Genomic DNA, 5974 nt, shown 5'->3' on the forward strand with positions numbered 1-5974 from the left:
GCAGAGAGGAGTAAACACATTTCTGCCCTCTAGGACTTCTGTACCTGAATTCCAGCAGCTCAGACTAAGTGTCATTTCTCTGTGGGCCCTAGACTAGGCTCTGTGACTGCAGAGAAAAGAACAGTAGAATATTCAGGAATAAAAATGGATACTGATACTTCAAAGTATAATTATTAGAAGATCTCAGAAAGCAAAGTGGGGAAAAGAAATTCAGGGAGCAGAGAAGTCTTCAGTCCAGTTAGTCAAATCTTGGAGTGACCAGGAAATTCAGAGTTTTCTTGAAAAATGGGAATTCCTTGATCATGAGGTACATCTAGACATGAGGAGCAGGAATCATATATTATCAAAAGCAGTTGCCAATCCTGATCAAAAGGGAGAAAATGCAGAACAGAATTTCAAATTCTCATGGAATCCAGACTTCCTGGAGTCCTGGAGGCTGGATGAAACCCCAAAACTATTGCCTGAAATAATCTTTAGAGCTTAAACCAAAAATATCCCCTGAAGTCTTCTTTAAACCAAACAATGGTTTAGCTTAATTGGTAAAGAATGTCTGCCTTGAGCCTTGAGCTCTTTTAAAGAACTATCTGTAAGGGATCAAATTAACAACAGCCACTGGAGAGATTAGATAAGAAACTTAGAGGGCAGTGAGTTTATGTTAATGGCGGAGGAGCAACTTGGAAAAGGAAGGTGAGAATGGTTGCACAACTTAAAGAATATAATCAATGTCACTGAATTGTACATGTAGAAATTGTTGAATTGGTGTGTGTTCTGCTGTGTATATTCTCAACAAAAACAATTAAAAAAATAAATGATTAAAACAGAAAAAATTCAAGTGTTCTAAAACAAAAGAGCACGTCTACCTTTAAGAACAAGAAAAATAATAAAATTTTTAAAAATCTTTTTTTTTTAATCTGGTAGAGCATATTCTTGGCCTTTGTATTTCTGTATAAATTTCAAAGTCAGCTTGTCCTAGTTTCTAAAAAACCTGTTGGAATTTTTATTGAAATTGTATTGAATCTATAAATCAATGTGGGCTTAATTAATACCTTTACAATACTGACTCCTTCAATCAGTAAACAATTAAAAAAAAAAAAGCAATTGCCAAGAGGCTCAAGCACAGAGACATAAAGGCAACAATGTCTACAGGTGCTGATAAATTTGCAGGACTTATACTGGACTATTAAGAGGCCAGCCAGAGGCCAAGGAGTGAATCCTTGTCCTGTACTTATGGAGAGGCCTTACACAGGATCCTGGGATATAAATGGCCATTGAGTAGTTGACTCATGGCAACCCCATATGGGACAGAGTAGAACTGCTCCATAACATTTTCTTGGCGTAATCTTTATGGGAGCAGATTGCTGGGCCTTTCTTCTGCAGCACTGCTGGGTGGGTTCAAACCGCCAGCCTTTAAGTTAGTAGTTGAGCACAAACCATTTGTACCACTCAGAGACTGCTGACAAAGTCACAGGTACTGCTGACACTACTGTGGTTTGTTGCGTACACTTATCATCAAAGAAAATGCTAAATTTCAGTTGGAGGTTAGTGAAAATAAAATGTAATGTTTCCCCATCCTCATTCACAGACCCTCTGGGATCCTGGGTTAAGAGCCTTATGTTAGAGCAGCAATATCTCAGAGTGAAAAGGAAGCTGGGTCAGGAGAACATGATGCTTCCTGCCCACTAGCCTTCTGGATGGCAAAAGGCACCAGCTTTACAATCAGAGCCAACCTCCCCACCAGCCTCCTTGCTCCTAAGCCTTGTCTCAGGGGCCACGCAGCAGGGACTCTCCACATATCTGCTGTGCTGCCATCAAACCACTACCCAGAGCCCCTAAAGTTGTGACATTTGGAGAAAAGATGGGAAGAAAACCTAGTAGTCAGGGACAGTGTTCTCCAACTGTTTGAGTGGAAGCAATAAAGGACCCCTGTGGCCCTCTAGATTGAGTCAATCTGGGGAAGAATACTAATTGGCCTTTCAGCTCAGCTATATCATCATTTACTAGGCAGATGTTTGTCCTGACGGTTCTTGTCCAACTTATGAGGAGAATGGTACCTTATGTTTTTAAGATGAGAGAGCCCCAAATACAGGGGACCTGGGATATGGCATCAGGAACCTGGAAGACATGCTTCTTCAATGGGGACTTAAGTCAGGAAAGCCACCAGGAAGTACTGCTGGCCAAGGGATGCCTTTCAAGTCACAACAGGGACAGAAAGGAACTAATATTTCCCAAGGACTTACTTACTCTTTGCCATACGAGGTACATTTCTTATTCATCACAACTGCTGCATAATAGGTAGGTGCTTTGTTTTGCTTTCCAAATTTTTTTTTTTTTTTAGAAATTAAAAAAAGAAAGAAAGAAACAAGACCAATGACTCTGCTTTGCTCTAAAATCACTTCTTTTAACCTGCATTTTCATAAACTTCTTCCAAAGGAGATAGAGGCCAACTTCTGCTCAGAGGGCCATGGTTAGGACAAAATACCTTCTCCACCATCGCTCTCTCTCTCTCTCTCTCACACACACACACACACACACTCACACACACACACACACACTCATATACACACACGTTATTCTAAGTTGCTCTTGGTCTTTCTCCAGAGACTCCTCTTTGAATTGTACTTATTAATGTTATTAGCTTGCGTTTGAATTGACCGAAGCATTGAACAATTTTGCTTTTGTTTCTGTTTAAAAACCTGTTTGATCTTGATAGTCTTATGGCAAGACAAAGTGAGAGTATGAGTGTAAAGATAACTGACTGCATTACCACAGTGGTGAGAGGAAAGTTCCATAATTCCACCAACAGTCTCTTCGAGGCAATCTAGCCTTTTACTGTAGTCACCTTAAAACTCTTCCAGCCTCTACTCATTCAGTTTCAAAACTGCTTCCGCATTTTAGGTACCTGTTAGAGCAGTACTCACTCTCCTGGTACCAAATTCTGTCTTAGTTATCTAGTGCTACTGTAACAGAAATACCACGACTAGACGGCTTTAACAAAGAGAAATTTATTCTCTCACAGTTTAGGAGGCTAGAAGTCCAAATTCAGGGTGCCAGCTCCAGGGGAAGGCTTTCTCTCTCTGTTGGTTCTGGAGGAAGGTCCTTGTCATCAATCTTCCCCTGGCCTAGGCACATCTCAGTGCAGGGACCCCAGGTCCAAAGGACATGCTCTGCTCCTAGCTCTGCTTTTTTGGTGGTAAGAGGTCACTCTCCTCTCTGCTTTCTTCTCTCTTTTATATCTCAAAAGAGATTGACTCAAGATACAACCTAATCCTGTAGACTGAGTTCCTGCCTCATTAGCATAACTGCCTGTAATCCAGCCTCATTAACATCATGAGGTTAGGATTTATAACACATAGGATAATCTCATCAAATCACAAAATGGTAGACATCCACATAATACTGGGAACCATGGCCTAACCAAATTGACACACATTTTTTGGGGACACAATTCAATCCATAACACTAGCCATTAGAGAAATGCAAATCAAAACTACAATGAGATACCATCTCACCTGAACATTACTGGCACTAATCAAAAAAACATAAAATAATAAATGTTGGAGAGGGTGTGAGGAGATTGGAACTCTTATACACTGCTGGTGGAACTGCAAAATGGTTCAACCATTTTGGAAAACGATATGTCACTTCCTTAAAAAGCTAGAAACAGAAATACCATACAATCCAGTAATCCCACTCCTAGGAATATACCCTAGAGAAATAAGAGCTGTAACGCAAATAGACATATGCACACCCATGTACATTGCAGCAAGTAATCTCAATATTCACGATAGCAAAAAGATGGAAACAACCTAAGTGCCCATCAACAGATGAATGGATAAACTATGGTACATACACACAATCGAATACTATGCAACAATAAAGAACAGCTGTAGCGCTTAACCACTATGCCACCAGGGTTTCTCTGCAAAACACCTCACAACATGGATGAATCCGGAGGGCATTATGCTGAGTGAAATAAGTCAATCATAAAAGGACAAATACTGTGTGAGACCACTATTATAAAAACTCCAGACAAGTTTTACACACCGAAAGAATCAGTCTTTGATGGTTATAAGGGAGGAGATTGGTGGGGAGGGAAAAACACTAACTAGATAGTAGATAAGTGGTAACTTTGGTGAAGGGTAAGACAGTACACAATACTGGGGACATCAGCACAACTTGACGAAGGCAAAGTCATGGAAGCATCACAGACATATCCAAACTCCCTAAGGGACCAAGTTACTTGGCTGAGGGCTGGGGACCATGGTCTCAGAGGACATCTAGCTCAACTGGCTTAAAATAGTTTATAAAGAAAATGTTCTACATCCAACTGTGGTGAGTAGTGTCTGGGGCCTTAAAAGCCTTCCAGCAGCCACCTACAATATATCTACTGTACCAACCTGGCTGGAGCAAGGGAGAATGAAGAAAACCAAAGACAAGGGAAAGATTAGTCCAAAGAACTAATGGACCACAACTAACACTACCTTCATAAGACTGAGCCCAGAACAACTAGATGGTACCTGGCTACCACCACCAACTACTCTGACAGGGATCAAAATAGAGTGTCCTGGTCAGAGCAGGAAAAAAATGGAGAACAAAACTCAAATTCACACACAAAAAAGGACCAGACTTGTTGGTCTGACAGAGACTGGAGAAACCCCAAGAGTATGGCCCTGGGACACCCTTTTAACTCAGTACTGAAGTCACTCCCGAGGTTCACCCTTCAGCCAAAGATTAGACAGGTCTACAGGGCAAACAATAACACATGTGAGGAAAGTGTTTCATAGTTCAATTATGTATATGAGACTAAATGGGCACACCAATCCAAAAGCAAAAACTAGAAGGCATGAAGGAACAGGAAAACTGGACGAATGGAAACCGGGAACCCAGGGTGGAGAAAGGGAGAGTGTTGACACATCACAGGGTTGTCAACCAACATCACAAAACAATTTGTGTATTAATTGTTTAATGAAAAACTAACCTGCTCCGTAAACTTTCACCTAAAGCACAATAAAAAAAAAAAATCTTTGTAATAATTTACTCTTACTTGTTAGTCAGAGATAATGTGTTGCTTCCCTACAGCTGGCTGCCTTCTCAGCTCCATGACTCCCAGCTTGGAGTCATGGAATGAGAGGTATCTTAGTCATCAGTGCTGCTATAACAGAAATACCACAAGTGGATGGCTTCAACAAAGAAATTTATTCTCTCACAGTCTAGTAGGCTACAAATCCAAATTCAAGGCATCAACTCCAGGGGAAGGCTGTCTCAGTTCTGGAGGAAGGTCCTTGTGATGCATCAGTCTTCCCTTGGTCTGGGAGCATCCCAGTACAGGAACCTCAGGTCCAAAGGACGCGCTCTGCTCCCGGCACTGCTTTCTTGGTGGTATGAGGTTCCCATGTGTCTCTGCTCGCTTCTGTCTTTTATATCTCAAAAGAGATTGGCTTAAGACACTATTCAATCTTGTATACCTCATCAGTATAAACCTGAAACCAAACCCGTTGCCGTTGAGTTGATTCTGACTCATATCGACCCTGCAGGACAGAGTAGGACTGCCCCATAGAGTTTCCAAGGAGCGCCTGGTGGATTCGAACTGCCCACCTTTTTGGTTAGCAGCTGTAGCACTTAACGACTATACCACCAGCGTTTCCCTCCTCAATATAACTGCCACTAATCCATCTTATTACATCACAGTGATAGAGTTTACAACACATAAGGAAATCACATCAGATTACAAAATGGTACACGATCATACAATACTGGGAATCATGACCCAGCCAAATTGGTACACACATTTTTCAGGGGACATAATTCTATCCATGACAAGAGGTGAATGTGGACATAGAAGTTTCAAGCCACTGTGTCGCTGTATGGTGTTGGGCTCATTACTTATTGAAGCTCAAGAAATAGGGAACATCTCACAGGGCTGGTGTGTGAATTCAATGAGATGAAATATCTGCTCTCTGAGAGTAGAGACTGA

Source organism: Trichechus manatus, unplaced genomic scaffold (assembly GCF_000243295.1).
Source record: "Trichechus manatus latirostris isolate Lorelei unplaced genomic scaffold, TriManLat1.0 scaffold00261, whole genome shotgun sequence".
NCBI lineage: Eukaryota > Metazoa > Chordata > Mammalia > Sirenia > Trichechidae > Trichechus > Trichechus manatus.